Source organism: Pseudophryne corroboree, chromosome 8, assembly GCF_028390025.1.
Source record: "Pseudophryne corroboree isolate aPseCor3 chromosome 8, aPseCor3.hap2, whole genome shotgun sequence".
NCBI classification, from domain to species: domain Eukaryota; kingdom Metazoa; phylum Chordata; class Amphibia; order Anura; family Myobatrachidae; genus Pseudophryne; species Pseudophryne corroboree.
In genome coordinates, this window is record NC_086451.1 from 193567505 (window position 1) to 193583775 (window position 16271).

Sequence of the window (16271 nt, forward strand, 5' to 3'; positions counted from 1 at the left end):
TTCACTGGACGAGGCCAGTTTTGAATAGCATCAACTTTATTCAATTGGGGCCTAATCAGACCTCTGCCTATGGTGAAGCCCAAGTATTTGACCTCCTCCATTGCGAGGCAGCACTTCTTTGGGTTAGCAGTTAACCCTGCCTCTCTGATTGAGTCCAGTACTGCTTGTACTTTAACCAAATGGGACCCCCAGTCTGTACTGTGAATTACCACATCATCCAAATAGGCAGCTGCATATTTTCTATGGGGCCTCAAAATTTTATCCATCGCCCGTTGAAAGGTTGCTGGAGCCCCATGCAACCCAAAGGGTAACATCTTATACTGGTACAGCCCCTCCGGAACCGAAAAGGCTGTTTTTTCTTTGGCGCTATCAGATAAAGGTATTTGCCAGTAACCTTTGGTCAGGTCCAATGTGGTGAGAAACCTGGCTGTTCCCAGCCTTTCTACAAGCTCATCCACACGGGGCATGGGGTATGCGTCAAACTTGGACACCTCATTTAACTTACGAAAGTCATTACAGAAGCGTATGCTACCGTCGGGCTTCGGGATGAGCACTATGGGACTGGACCACTCACTGTTAGACTCCTCTATGACTCCAAGTTCTAACATGGTTTTAACTTCCTTAGAAATAGCTTCTCGCTGAGCTTCAGGAATCCTATATGGCTTTAAATGAACCCTGACCCCTGGTTCTGTGACAATGTCATGTTTTATTATGGTCGTTCGGCCAGGCAGCTCTGAAAATACCTCCCTATTTTGGATGAGAAATTCTTTAACCTGATTGTTCTGATCAGCTGATAATGTCTCTGACACCTTCACTGCGGGAAGCAACCGGGGTGAAGACACCGAAGGGCAAGGCTCCGCTGACAGAGACAACCTATCTTTCCAGGGTTTGATTAAGTTAACATGGTAGATCTGTTCGGGTTTTCTCTTTCCCGGCTGGTATACTTTGTAATTAACCTCATTCACTTTTTCCCTAATCTCAAATGGACCCTGCCATTTAGCTAGGAATTTGCTTTCCACAGTGGGTACCAAAACAAGAACTCTATCTCCAGGAGCAAATTCCCGTATCTTGGCACTCCGGTTATAGACCCTCTGTTGAGCACTTTGGGCCTGTTCCATGTGCTCTCTGACAACAGGTACCACGGCTGCAATCCTATCCTGCATTTGTGTTACATGCTCAATAACGCTTCTATAAGGAGTGGGCTGTCCTTCCCACGTCTCTTTGGCAATATCCAACAGCCCTCTGGGGTGTCTACCATACAACAAATCAAATGGAGAAAACCCCGTAGAGGACTGAGGGACTTCTCTGATGGCCATTAACAAGTAGGGCAACAAACAATCCCAGTTTTTCCCATCTCTCTCAACAACCTTTTTTAACATACTTTTTAATGTTTTATTAAACCTTTCCACCAACCCGTCAGTTTGGGGATGGTAGATGGACGTCCTGAGGTGAGTGACCTTAAATAACTTGCACAATTCTTTCATGATCCTTGACATAAATGGAGTACCTTGGTCAGTCAAAATTTCTTTTGGTATTCCCACTCTACTAAATACCTGCACCAGCTCCCTAGCTATCGCCTTGGTTGTGATAGTGCGTAAAGGGACAGCCTCAGGATATCGAGTGGCATAGTCCATAATTACCAGGATATACTGATGGCCCCGAGCAGACTTTAACAAGGGCCCCACGAGATCCATGGCTATTCTGTCAAACGGGACCTCTATAATAGGCATGGGAACTAGTGGGCTCCTGAAATGGGGTCTAGGGGCATGATACTGGCATTCAGGACAGGAAGAACAATATTCAGACACTTCTTTATAAACCCCTGGCCAAAAGAACCTTTGTAAAACTCTTTCAGTGGTTTTTTCTGCCCCTAAATGTCCTGCGGTAACGTGACTATGAGCTAAATCTAGTACCGTTCTCCGATAAGGCTGGGGAACTACCAGCTGTTCCACCACATCCTCACCCCTTTTGACAATGTGGTACAAGAGCTCATTACAGATGGCCATGTGGGGATACGTAACCCTGTCACCTGGTACCACAGGTTCCCCATTAACAATCTTAACATTCTCTCTAGCCTTTATTAAGGTAGGATCCTTTAACTGTTCAGACGCAAACAGATCCTTCTTTACCTCCAGGTCAGGCACGCTTTCAGTTCTAACTACTATGTCTCTGTTCCCGGCAAGAGGGTCCTCACTGGACTCCCCATCTGTCACTTCCCCAGCCAAACTAGCAAAAGGCAAAGGGCCAGAAAGTTCCGAAGACCCACGTACATCCATAAAATCACCGGTATTATCAACTGGCTTTTTACTTCTCACATCTGTTGATAACCGTGATTCCCACAGTTTCCAAAAATGAGGAAAATCCCTCCCTATTATGGCCTCATGCACCAAGGTAGGGACCAGTCCCACTTTAACCATTGCTGACCCACAACAAGTTTCTATATTCACCTCAGCAGTGGCATAATGTTGGGTATCCCCATGTATGCAAGTTACCCCAATAGGTATTTGCTGGACCTTTAAGGGGTTCACTAACCCAGCTTTCACGAGGGTAACTAAACTTCCTGAATCTAGCAAGGCCTCTACCCGGTTACCTTCTAAGAACACATCACACATTTGTTTTTCCAGCTCAGGTGAAGGTACCACAGTACAAGCTAACCTAGCAAAGAAAGACATTCTGCGACATTCAAAGGCAGCATCACATTGCATGGGTTCTTGCGTGACTGGGCAATTGGCAATAACATGACCTGGCATACCACACCTAAAACATTTAACCACACGATTATCAACCCATTTGGGCAGCATAGACCGTTCTAGCCCCATTGGCCTGTTTCCAGGGCCAGTGTTTACAGTCTCTCCAGCCTTGCGTTCTCTTAACCGCCCAGCAACGTTTTCCCACGGAACAGTCTTACCAGTCTTTACTGAAGGGCGCTGTCGAGGACCTATGGGTTGCTGGGTGGTCATCAGTAGTTCCTCTGCTGCCAAATACCTCTCTACCATGTCCACTAATTGGTCAGCAGTACCCGGGTTTCCATGGCTCACCCACTTGCGCAGGACCATGGGCAAAGATCTCAAGTAGCGGTCCATGACGACTCTTTCCACCATCTGGGGACCAGTTAATGTCTCTGGCTGCAGCCATTTTTTTGTTAGCTGAATAAGGTCGTGCATCTGGGAGCGCGGAGGCTTCTCCATGGCGTACAGCCAATGGTGCACCCGTTGTGCTCGTACTGACAGCGTGACTCCCAGGCGGGTCAGGATCTCAGTCTTTAGTTTATCATAGTCCCGAGCCTCAGCAGGGCTTAAATCAAAGTAAGCTTTTTGGGGCTCACCTGACAGGAAAGGTGCCAGCAGACTGGCCCACTGTGCTTTCGGCCAGTTCTCACGCTCGGCAGTCCTTTCAAACGTGGTCAGATAGGCCTCCACATCATCAGCCTCTGTCATTTTCTGCAGGAAGTGACTGGCTCGTATAGAACTAGAGCTGGTTGGAGCACTGACGGCCACATCTCCAACCCGAGCTGCAAGTCTCTGCACCACTTCTGTTAAGGCCTCTCTATCCTGACGCTGTTGCCTGTAAAGTTCATCAACAACTGCCTGCTGTTGTCTCTTATTTTCCTCCATTGCCACCTGCTGTAGTCTCCAATTTTCCTCCATTGCCACCTGCTGCTGTCGGTTGGCCTCCTGCTGAGCCGCTGTAGCTTGCAGCAAGGCTTTAAGCAGATCCTCCATGTCGACAGATTTTTCAGGCGGCTTTGCAGCTGCTTTCACCCAGGACATATATCAAACCCTCAGGGGTGAGTCTCAGTAACTTCACACTGGGCTGTATCTGCATAAACCACCGTTTTCTGCAGGCCTCACAAAGCTGCTGCTTTCACTTATGCGCAGAGCGGCCTGCTCGCATTCTCCACCAAGTTGTAACACTGTAGGGGTGCAAGGTGCCTTTTCCTGGGGAATATGGCAGCCCGCAGCAGCTGAGGAACAACACAAGTCCAGTTTCTGGTACAACTGACCCCGGCCAGTTTTATTGAAACAGAAAATAAAACAAACCCCAAAATAAAAATACCTTGCCTGTCCGGCACTAACTAAACATAAGATGTTCCTAACTGTCACTAAACAAAACACAGAGTTCTTCAGTACATACTGTATAGCTTACTTGCATCAGAAAGCGTGTCTCTCACACACAGATCCTGCAGCCTTCCCAGGCAGTCTGCCCATACTAATCAGGTTAGAAGCACTATATCACTCTTACACAGCTGAAACCCTGATTAGCCCTCTGTGAGGCCAAAGACCCGAACTGGGCCCAATGTCTAGAACTCGCCTTATCTCTCTCTCAGAGCCTTTTCCCAGCTTTTACAGCAAACTGAAAAGGTTCAGACAAAACAAAAAGCATTTTTCCTAGAAGTTAACATTTTCTAAAACATGTAAGACAAGAACCTGGGACAAATATACCTGCCCTCAAACACTATCCCAGTGTTCTTGTCACAATATATATCTATATGTATATAGACACATTTATGTTATAATATTTATTTATGTATAAGAATTTGTATTTATAAGTCTTATAGATCAATGTTATAGTGTGTATTTGTATATACAGCAGTACTGTCCAATGCTCTAGAGCAGTGGTTCTCAAACTCGGTCCTCAGGACCCCACACGGTGCATGTTTTGCAGGTTACCCAGCAAGTGCACAGGTGTATTAATTACTCACTGACACATTTTAAAAGGTCCACAGGTGGAGCTAATTATTTCACTTGTGATTCTGTGAGGAAACCTGCAAAACATGCACCGTGTGGGGTCCTGAGGACCGAGTTTGAGAACCTGTGCTCTAGAGCAGTGGTTCTCAATCTCGGTCCTCAGGACCCCACACAGTGCATGTTTTGCAGGTAACCCAGCAGGTGCACAGGTGTATTCATTACTCGCTGACACATTTTAAAAGGTCCACAGGTGGAGCTAATTATTTCACTTGTAATTCTGTGAGGAGACTTGCAAAACATGCACTGTGTGGAGTTCTGAGGACCGAGTTTGAGAACCTGTGCTCTAGAGCACAGGTTCTCAAACTCAGTCCTCAGGACCCTACACAGTGCATGTTTTGCAGGTAACCCAGCAGGAGCACAGGTGTATTAATTACTCACTGACACATTTTCACAGGTGGAGCTAATTATTTCACTTGGTATTCTGTGAGGAGACCTGCAAAACATGCACTGTTTGGGGTCCTGAGGACCGAGTTTGAGAACCTCTGCTCTAGAGAGACACCTCTCTGGTAATTTTATGCCCTATAATTGCATAATAGTGCCTCAGTTAATATGCCCCATAGTTTGTTTTATGAACTATAGTAGAGCCTTAGTTCATATTATGTCTTATTGTAGGGCTAACAGTACACATTATGCCACACAGTACCCCCAATTCATATTATGTCTTATTGTAGGGCTAACAGTACACATTATGCCACACAGTACCTCCAATTCATATTATGACATACAGGGGTATATGCAATTGCGGTCGAATTCGCGGCAATTTTCGACGTTTTTTAATTCGACCAAATTCGCCAGGTGAATTCCGGAAGGTGGCTTCCGGAATTCACCATATTCAATGAAAAACGGATTCGCCAGAGTCGCGGGCGAAAATCGGCCGATTTGGCGGATTTTGCCGCGATTTTAAAAAACGGGAAAAAACGGGAAAAACCCGGAAAAAAAATGGCGTGGGGTCCCCCCTCCAAAGCATAACCAGCCTCGGGCTCTTCGAGCTGGTCCTGGTTCTAAAAATGCAGGGGAAAAATTGGGCAGGGATCCCCCGTATTTTTAAAACCAGCACCGGGCTCTGCGCCTGGTGCTGGTGCCAAAAATACGGGGGACAAAAAGAGTAGGGGTCCCCCGTATTTTTAACACCAGCATCGGGCTCCACTAGCTGGACAGATAATGCCACAGCCGGGGGTCACTTTTATGCCGTGCCCTGCGGCCGTGGCATTAAATATCCAACTAGTCACCCCTGGCCGGGGTACCCTGGGGGAGTGGGGACCCCTTCAATCAAGGGGTCCCCCCCCCCAGCCACCCAAGGGCCAGGGGTGAAGCCCGAGGCTGTCCCCCCCCATCCAATGGGCTGCGGATGGGGGGGCTGATAGCCTTTTGTGATAATAAAAAGATATTGTTTTTTCCAGTAGTACTACAAGTCCCAGCAAGCCTCCCCCGCAAGCTGGTACTTGGAGAACCACAAGTACCAGCATGCGGGAGAAAAACGGGCCCGCTGGTACCTGTAGTACTACTGGGGGAAAAATACCCAAATAAAAACAGGAGACACACACCTTGATAGTAAAACTTTATTTCATACGCCGACACACACATACTTACCTATGTTGACACGCCGACTGCCACGGTCTCCGACGATCCGAGGTACCTGTAAAAAAATTATACTCACCTTCCAGCGTCCAGAGGTACATCCAGGTCCAGAGAGATAATCCACGTACTTGGCAAAAAAAAAAAACGAACACCGATCCAGCGGACTAATGAAAGGGGTCCAATGTTTTCACATCAGACCCCTTTCTCCCGAATGCCGGGACATCACGTGACTCCTGTCACTGACGTCCCTTCAGCCAATCAGGAAGCGCTACTTCCGTGGCGCTCACCTGATTGGCTGTGCGCTGTCTGTACTGTGACAGCACATCGCAAAGCCGCTCCATTACTTTCAATGGTGGGAACTTTGCGGGTAGCGGTGGGGTCACCCGCCGGTCAGCCGCTGACCGGCGGGTAACCTTACCGCTAGCCGCTAAGTTCCCACCATTGAATATAATGGAGGGAGCTGTGCGATGCGCTGTCACAGTACAGACAGCGCTCAGCCAATCAGGTGAGCGCAACAAAGTTGCGCTTCCTGATTGGCTTAGAGACCTGTCTGTGACAGCTGTCACTGACAGGTCTCATTCGTGGAAAGGTGTCCCATGTGTCAGCATGGGACCCCTTTCAGTCCGGTGGTCGGGTATTTGCGGTTTGTTTTTTTGCCAAGTACGTGGATGTATCTCTGGACCATGGCTGAGGTGAGTATATTGATCTTTTCTTTTCAGGTATCCGTGGATTCTACATGGAGAAGAGGACCGATGTCGGCGTGTGAACATAGGTAAGTATGTGTGTGTCGGTAGTGTGTAATAAAGTTTTACTGTCGACGGTGTGTGTGTCCTGTTTTTATTTGGGTATTTTTTTCCCAGTAGTACTACAGGTACCAGCGGGCCCGTTTTTCTCCCGCATGCTGGTACTTGTGGTTCTCCAAGTACCAGCTTGCGGGGGAGGCTTGCTGGGACTTGTAGTACTACTGGAAAAAACAATATCTTTTTATTATCACAAAAGGCTATCAGCCCCCCCATCCGCAGCCCATTGGATGGGGGGGGACAGCCTCGGGCTTCACCCCTGGCCCTTGGGTGGCTGGGGGGGGGGACCCCTTGATTGAAGGGGTCCCCACTCCCCCAGGGTACCCCGGCCAGGGGTGACTAGTTGGATATTTAATGCCACGGCCGCAGGGCACGGCATAAAAGTGACCCCCGGCTGTGGCATTATCTGTCCAGCTAGTGGAGCCCGATGCTGGTGTTAAAAATACGGGGGACCCCTACTCTTTTTGTCCCCCGTATTTTTGGCACCAGCACCAGGCGCAGAGCCCGGTGCTGGTTTTAAAAATACGGGGGATCCCCTGTCAATTTTTTCCCCGCATTTTTAGAACCAGGACCAGCTCGAAGAGCCCGAGGCTGGTTATGCTTTGGAGGGGGGACCCAACGCCATTTTTTTTATGATTTTACCGTTCCAGCATTAAAAAAATTTTTTTTAAAAAATAATATTTTAAAAAATATATAAATAATATTTGTGCCTCCAAAAAAAAAAAAAAAGTACCTAATCCCTTCTAATATAAATAGATCTGCTATTCCCCCCCAAAAAAACACAAAAAAAAACATGTTTAAAATTTTTTTATTTGTTTTCACCCTCCAAAGTGTGGCGGATTGAAAATGACGAATTTGCTGTCTAAAAGCCCTGCTGTCGAATTTCCAAACTTGAATTGAATATGCTTTGGTCGAATTGCAGCACTTGTATCATTGCAGAAAAGTCGAATTTGCAAAAATTCGAATTTCAAAAAGTCGAATTTTGAAAGTCCGTTTTTTGGTCGGAAAGCACTGAATTGCATAGGCGATTTTTTTTTTTGGTCGAAAATGACCCGAAATTCGACAATTTCGGGAATTCGACCGCAATTGCATATACCCCACAGTGTCCCCAGTTTATATTATGCCACATTACAGCACCCCCTTACATTTATAACATCCACTAGATGTTATGATTTTAATTTTAAGTATTAGGGCCCCCTGTCTTAAGTATCCCAGCCCCCCCCTTCCCCAAAGCCTTAATCCAGCTCTGATTATGAGGCATAACAGTAACAACTGCTGCAGAGAGGTTTCTCTCTAGAAACATTGGGACAGGTGCCCCTTCAGAATTTTGCTATGGGGCCCACAAAGTTCTGGCTACGCCCCTGACAATGTATATGACTATGCAAACACCAGGCTAGCATGCCTTCATTAACTATGCATAACTGAGCAAAATTGCAAACACAGGTATCTATAGTCACAAACAAACAACTGTTTTTCTTCCATTAAAATTGGACTGAATGCGGATTTCAGAGTGAAAGATATGTACATACATTTAAATGGACAGATGAATTTACACTATTAGATTATTTTATTGATAAATACTTAGCTAATTCTGTGTCCAGCACCAGCAATAATCCATTTTCCTTCATAAACTCAACTAAATCAAATTGTTTTGCACGTTGGGGTTGAAGACCCAGGACATATCCATTTAACCTATATTAAACAAATGTACACAACCTTCCCTCTTATGGGCTTCCATGCAGGCAGCTGTTAGAATTCCTGTTAGATGTTGCTCAGGGGCAGATGGAGAAGTGCTGAAATAATCACAGCTCCAGTCACTTTTTTTGTTTACAGCTTCATTACAACTTTGCTGAAGATCATGTGGAGAGTAGGCCATTGTTGTTGTTATTATTATTATTTTTATTATTATTATTGTTGTTTTTTCTATAGCGCAGCATGGCTTCTAAAGTCTCCAGGTTACCATCACAACTTATCTTTTTGTATCATGTGATTACAAGTCTAGTAAAATGGGACTTTAGGTAGTGTAGACTGTATAGCAATAATGGTAATGAATGAAGAGGCTAATATTTTTAAATAGATCTGACTTGTGAAGATGTAGGCAATACAGCATAAAGCTAATAAATAATACGGCTTAGTTCCTTCCATGGATCAGGAGTCATAGGGACAAGAGAATCAGGTGGCTGAACCTGGGGTGTGACAGGAGCAGATGGTTTTCTCTTCCCTTTCAGTACTCAGCAACAGATGGCATGAGTTTGACAAGATTGATATTGCTCTTATAACCTGGGGCCAGCTGTTACTGTAAGCAGTAGATTCTTGCCACTACTCTCCACTTATAGACTTGATGCAGCTTTTGACAACTATACAGAGTTCATGAGTAGGCCTCTTCCCCACTTCATTCTCCATCAGTCTAGACTGCAATGGCTATACAAAGTTGACATCAGTCACCTCTCTTCCTGGTTCATTCCTACACTTCCTTGTCACCAATCAAACCCTGCCCTGAAGCTAGAGAGCTTCGTCACAACAAGTCCCTTTACACCTTTAGAGTGTCCCAAGCCAATTTATTTTCTGTTTCTTTCTGCACCTCAGTGTCAGCGATCACAAACCATACATAACAAATCCAAACTCTTGCTAAGTAGTCCCAAAATGAAGTCCTCCAGATGGGAATGAGGCTTCAGATGTAAATATTGTACCTGTGATGTTGTGAAAGCGTTACAGGCAGCGTACATTTATTGCCTGAGAGTGTGGAAAAGCCAATAACTATTTGTAGTTCAGTTTCCATTTTGCTGATGATCTCCATGTGTTTGGTCCAATTATTCTGATGCTGACTGTCTGTACATGCTACAGTATATACAAAATCAGTGAGTCCTGATTTACTCATTTCCACACCCTCCTGCAAATTATCATTACTTGCTTTTAGCAGCCATAGGGGTAAATTTACTAAGCTCCCGATTTTGACCGAGATGCCGTTTTTTCATCAAAGTGTCATCTCGGTAATTTACTAAGCAATAATCACGGCAGTGATGAGGGCATTCGTAATTTTTTGCAAGTCCAAGAAAAAAATTACGAATGAATACACCATCGGTCAAAACGCGGCTGTTTAAGTATGAATCTCGGTAATTTACTAAGAAGTGCAAAGCAAAAAAAAACCAAACACTGCCGTGAAAAATTACAACTCGTAAAAAAGTGCAAAAAAAAAACAGACCTGCTTTTTTTTTCCGTGATTGGATAGGCATGCAGGGATCCATGAGATCCGTGCATGTATATCAGTGGGAAGGGGTGGGAAAGTTGTTATTTTATTAAAAAAAATTGCGTGGGGTCCCCCTCCTAAGCATAACCAGCCTCGGGCTCTTTGAGCCGATCCTGGTTGCAGAAATATGGGGAAAAAATTGACAGGGGTTCCCCCATATTTAAGCAACCAGCATCGGGCTCTGCGCCTGGTCCTGGTTCCAAAAATACGGGGGACAAAAAGAGTAGGGGTCCCCCGTATTTTTAAAACCAGCACCGGGCTCCACTAGCTGGACAGATAATGCCACAGCCGGGGGTCACTTTGATATAGTGCCCTGCGGCCGTGGCATCAAAAATCCAACTAGTCACCCCTGGCCGGGGTACCCTGGGGGAGTGGGGACCCCTTCAATCAAGGGGTCCCCCCCCCCAGCCACCCAAGGGCCAGGGGTGAAGCCCGAGGCTGTCCCCCCCCCATCCAATGGGCTGCGGATGGGGAGGCTGATAGCCTTTTGTGATAATGAAAAGATATTGTTTTTAGTAGCAGTACTACAAGGCCCAGCAAGCCTCCCCCGCATGCTGGTACTTGGAGAACCACAAGTACCAGCATGCGACGGAAAAACGGGCCCGCTGGTACCTGTAGTACTACTACTAAAAAAATACCCCAAAAAAGACAAGACACACACACCGTGAAAGTAAAGATATATTACATACATGCACACAAACATACATACATACTTACCTTATGTTCACACGCAGGTCGGTCCTCTTCTCCAGTAGAATCCAAGGGGTACCTGTTGAATAAATTCTACTCACCAGATCGCGGGTCCCAGGCTCCTTGGGGCATCCATTTGTAATCCACGTACTTGCATAAAATAAGAAAACGGAAAGCCGAGCCACGAACTGAAAGGGGCCCCATGTTTTCACATGGGACTCCTTTCCCCGAATGCCAGAAACCCACTCTGACTGATGTCTAAGTGGGTTTCTTCAGCCAATCATGGAGCGCCACGTTGTAGCACTCTCCTGATTGGCTGTGTGCTCCTGTACTGTATGACAGGCAGCACACGGCAGTGTTACAATGTAGCGCCTATGCGCTCCATTGTAACCAATGGTGGGAACTTTCTGCCCTGCGGTTGACCTAAAGTGACGTCACCGCTGAGCAGAAAGTTCCCACCATTGGTTACAATGGAGCGCATAGGCGCTACATTGTAACACTGCCGTGTGCCGCCTGTCACTCAGTACAGGAGCACACAGCCGATCAGGAGAGTGCTACAACGTGGCGCTCCCTGATTGGCTGAAGAAACCCACTTAGACAGAAGTCAGAGTGGGTTTCTGGCATTCGGGGTAAGGAGTCCCATGTGAAAACATGGGGCCCCTTTCAGTTCGTGGCTCGGCTTTCCGTTTTCTTATTTTATGCAAGTACGTGGATTACAAATGGATGCCCCGAGGACCCTGGGACCCGCGATCTGGTGAGTAGAATTTATTCAACAGGTACCCCTTGGATTCTACTGGAGAAGAGGACCGACCTGCGTGTGAACATAAGGTAAGTATGTATGTATGTTTGTGTGCATGTATGTAATAAATCTTTACTTTCACGGTGTGTGTGTCTTGTCTTTTTTTGGGTATTTTTTTAGTAGTAGTACTACAGGTACCAGCGGGCCCGTTTTTCCGTCGCATGCTGGTACTTGTGGTTCTCCAAGTACCAGCATGCGGGGGAGGCTTGCTGGGCCTTGTAGTACTGCTACTAAAAACAATATCTTTTCATTATCACAAAAGGCTATCAGCCTCCCCATCCGCAGCCCATTGGATGGGGGGGGACAGCCTCGGGCTTCACCCCTGGCCCTTGGGTGGCTGGGGGGGGGGGGACCCCTTGATTGAAGGGGTCCCCACTCCCCCAGGGTACCCCGGCCAGGGGTGACTAGTTGGATATTTGATGCCACGGCCGCAAGGCACTGTATAAAAGTGACCCCCGGCTGTGGCATTATCTGTCCAGCTAGTGGAGCCCGGTGCTGGTTTTAAAAATACGGGGGACCCCTACTCTTTTTGTCCCCCGTATTTTTGGAACCAGGACCAGGCGCAGAGCCCGATGCTGGTTGCTTAAATATGGGGGAACCCCTGTCATTTTTTCCCCATATTTCTGCAACCAGGATCGGCTCAAAGAGCCCGAGGCTGGTTATGCTTAGGAGGGGGGACCCCACGCAATTTTTTTTTTGGATTTTACAGTGTTTAATTAAAAAAAAAATGAACCCCAGCACGGATCACACAGATCAGGCCGAGATTCATTGTAAAAAAGTCGGCAGTGTTTTGCTAATCACTGCCGTAAAAATAAAAAAAAAAACACGAATGACATCGACATCGGAACAAAAGAAAAACCCGAATACGACAGCTTAGTAAATCCATCGTAACAAATTCAAAAAGTTGCAGTTTTACACTTTCGATGTCATTCGTGATTGAACTTTGACCTGAAACGGGAAAACACGAATCTTAGTAAATTTACCCCATAGTGAATTGCTGTACTCTACCCTTCACTTCCCAAATACCCTCCAACCTTCCCCCTTGTATTTTATTGTATCATTGTGTTAATAGTTATCCTATGTATAGATGCCTAATTGTATTGTTCACCTGTGAACGGTGCTGCAGACACTTTGTAGTGACATATAAATAAAAGATATTAGGAATAAAAGCTGGATGGTGCAATAAGTACAGGAGACTGCAACAGTAATGTTACTGTGGAGGATTCATTCTTTAAACTCATATCAGCTTTCTTTCAGGCATTCCATGTACTGATTATAAACATAATACAGTAACTAATATCTGCTATTATAGACCACTTGTGTACCATGTTATTGTGGTCTAATTCCTGTGGTCTACTTTACAATTGCATGAAACATTTTCACATTTGCCTTTCAAAGTTGCAGCATCCCTGGACCTGTCAAGGTTTCTCCTGTGTAGCCTTTAATTTGTATTATACAGATTTATATTATATCCTAAAACATTCACTGACCACACAATATAGTCAGCTCAAAAGTGCATCAATATGAATTCTATTGGTAACATAGATTTACTTGTGGTTTAAGCTGGAGTTTTAGAAGGTGTACTGTATTAAAATATGCAAACCAGTGATGTGGATGGGGGACCTCTGTTGAGAAATAACTGCAACCCCACCATTTCTCATTATATAATGCAGGCTCAGTCTGACTCTTTATACTGTATATATACTTTATGTATTGGGCAATGAACACTGAAGTAATCGTGGGGCAGATGTATTAACCTGGAGAAGGCATAAGGAAGTGATAAACCAGTGATAACTGCAAGGTGATAACGCACCAGCCAATCAGCTCCAATATGTAAATTAACAGTCAGGAGCTAATTGGCTGGTGCGTTTATCACCTTGCACTTATCACTGGTTTATCACTTCCTTATGCCTTCTCCAGGCTTAATACATCTGCCCCATTGATCATTAACCATCAATGGTTAGCAACCATCAAATGTTTTACCATCGATGAAGGAGGTCTTATGGCAATTTCCATTCATTTGTGCAGATCTGAACCATCCAGGGTTTAGCTATCCATGGTTTCCCCAATGGCTCAAAACCATCAACCAGTAACCTGTCAATCGACAACCTTATGCTAAAGGTACAACCCTTTTTACACAGCAAGTCTCTAAGCACAGAATTTCCTTCATCCCCTATGCAAAGGGACACACCATTTTTGCACAAAATTCCCCATACCCTTTACGAAGACCTCACACACCTAATGTCACAGACTTCCCCACCACTATCGTACAGGGACTTTACACGCCATTTTGCATACTCTCACCTCACTCCCTTTGAACAGACTTGACAATCTCTTTTCCCACAGTCTCACCACATTACCTTTGCACAGATGCACTGAACCTCTTTTGCAGATGACCGTGTTGGACAGAGACAACTCTTCTTGTCATAGAGAGTACACCAACACAAAGGAATCTTTCTCATTCCCTATGTACCTTTCCCATTGGCATAGGGCTTACACTTACACCTGGAACTTTTGCATGATTTGTGGAAGTGAAGCTTGTGCAGAGCTAGTAGCATCTTTGACCATATGGATGCTCATAATGCTCTGTTACTCTCAGCACTGATGCTCATAATATCTATGACTAGAGATGATCATAGCTCTGCAGAGGCCAAGCTATGTCCACTGTCTCCCCTACCTCAAATCATTCATGGTAAGGGATAGGTACAGTAATTATAAATCATGTGCAAAATCCAGGAGCAAATTATTGTGTACCTGGTGGAACAGGTCTTGTTGGAGGTTTTGCAATTGTTACAAACAGGCTAGTTTGTCTCAGTCTTTTGTGAAACAGACTACTACTTTCTCTGGGAGACTGCAGACCCATTGTAAAGTCAGGGTTATGTCCTCACATATCCCTGCACAAACAGCACAACTGCACAGGTGCATCACATGGGTGTGAATAATTAGATAGTGGCGTTTGGAAGGGGTGGTCTTCTGTTTGCCGGCGGTCGGGCTCCCGGCGCTCAGTATACCGGCGCCGGAAGCCCGACAGCCGGCATACCGACACTTATTTTCCCTCGTGGGGGTCCACGACCCCCATAGAGGGAGAATAAAATAGTGTGGCGCGCGTAGCGCGGCGAGCGCAGCGAGCCCGCAAGGGGCTCATTTGCGCTCGCCAAGCTGTCGGTAAGCCGGCGGTCGGGCTCCCGGCGCCGGGATGCTGGTCGCCGGGAGCCCGACTGCCGGCCAGCCGTAGTGAACCCGTTTGGAAGGAGGTATAAGTAATCTGTTTTGGGTTCGGGGCGGGGCGACCTATGCTGTACAAGCTGGCCGGTAACTAGGTAGGTAACCAGTATATAGCTAGAAGCTGGGTCGTGGGACACTGTGAATATTTTAGGTGTGGTTCCAGCAATCACATCATAATGCTGTCTGTACCATCCTATTTGGTGAATAAACTACAGCTCAACGGTTCAGCAAAACCTGTATGTACATTCACCTATTTCTGTGTTTGTCACACATGTACAGGTACAAAGGGGCAAATTCAGAGATGGACGCTGTAGCACAGCCGCTTCTTCTTTCTACTTTGTGTTAGTTTATGTAAAAGCAGCAGGAGGCATCTTCAGGTGTCTTGAGTTGCACCTGAAGACGCAGCAATGGATCCCTCTGCATAAACATCAGTCATCTAAGTGACCCCAGGCAGTGTTTTCACGCTGACGGGGCCGTTGAAGCTGCATCGGAAGATGCAGACACTGACCTCAGCACGCCTCGAAAACGGGGCCGACAAGCCAGTTATCAAGAACGCTGCCCTTCACTGCCCTGTCCACTCCCACAAATGACCAAAGCATGTCAGTAATGCTGCAGCTTAGGAGGCACTGCGTACAGTCTGTAGAATTAGGTCTGCACATGTGCAGTGTGGCATCCGTGCATGTGCAGATCTCAGACCACCAGAGATGTAGGTAAACCATCGGGTTTGTATACATCATTGAATTAGGCCCATGGTACCAAAAACAGGCAAAAATATATTGTACTCAATATTTATCTTATTTTCTCTTCTCATAAAGAACATGTAAACAGCATTTACTTCTCTCCCCGCCACTATAAATATTAATTTCTCTGACGTCCTAGTGGATGCTGGGGACTCCGTAAGGACCATGGGGAATAGACGGGCTCCGCAGGAGACTGGGCACACTATAAGAAAGATTTGGTACTACCTGGTGTGCACTGGCTCCTCCCTCTATGCCCCTCCTCCAGACCTCAGTTAGATTTCTGTGCCCGGCCGAGCTGGATGCACACTAGGGGCTCTCCTGAGCTCCTAGAAAGAAAGTATATGTTAGGTTTTTTATTTTACAGTGAGACCTGCTGGCAACAGGCTCACTGCAACGAGGGACTAAGGGGAGAAGAAGCGAACCTACCTGCTTGCAGCTAGCTTG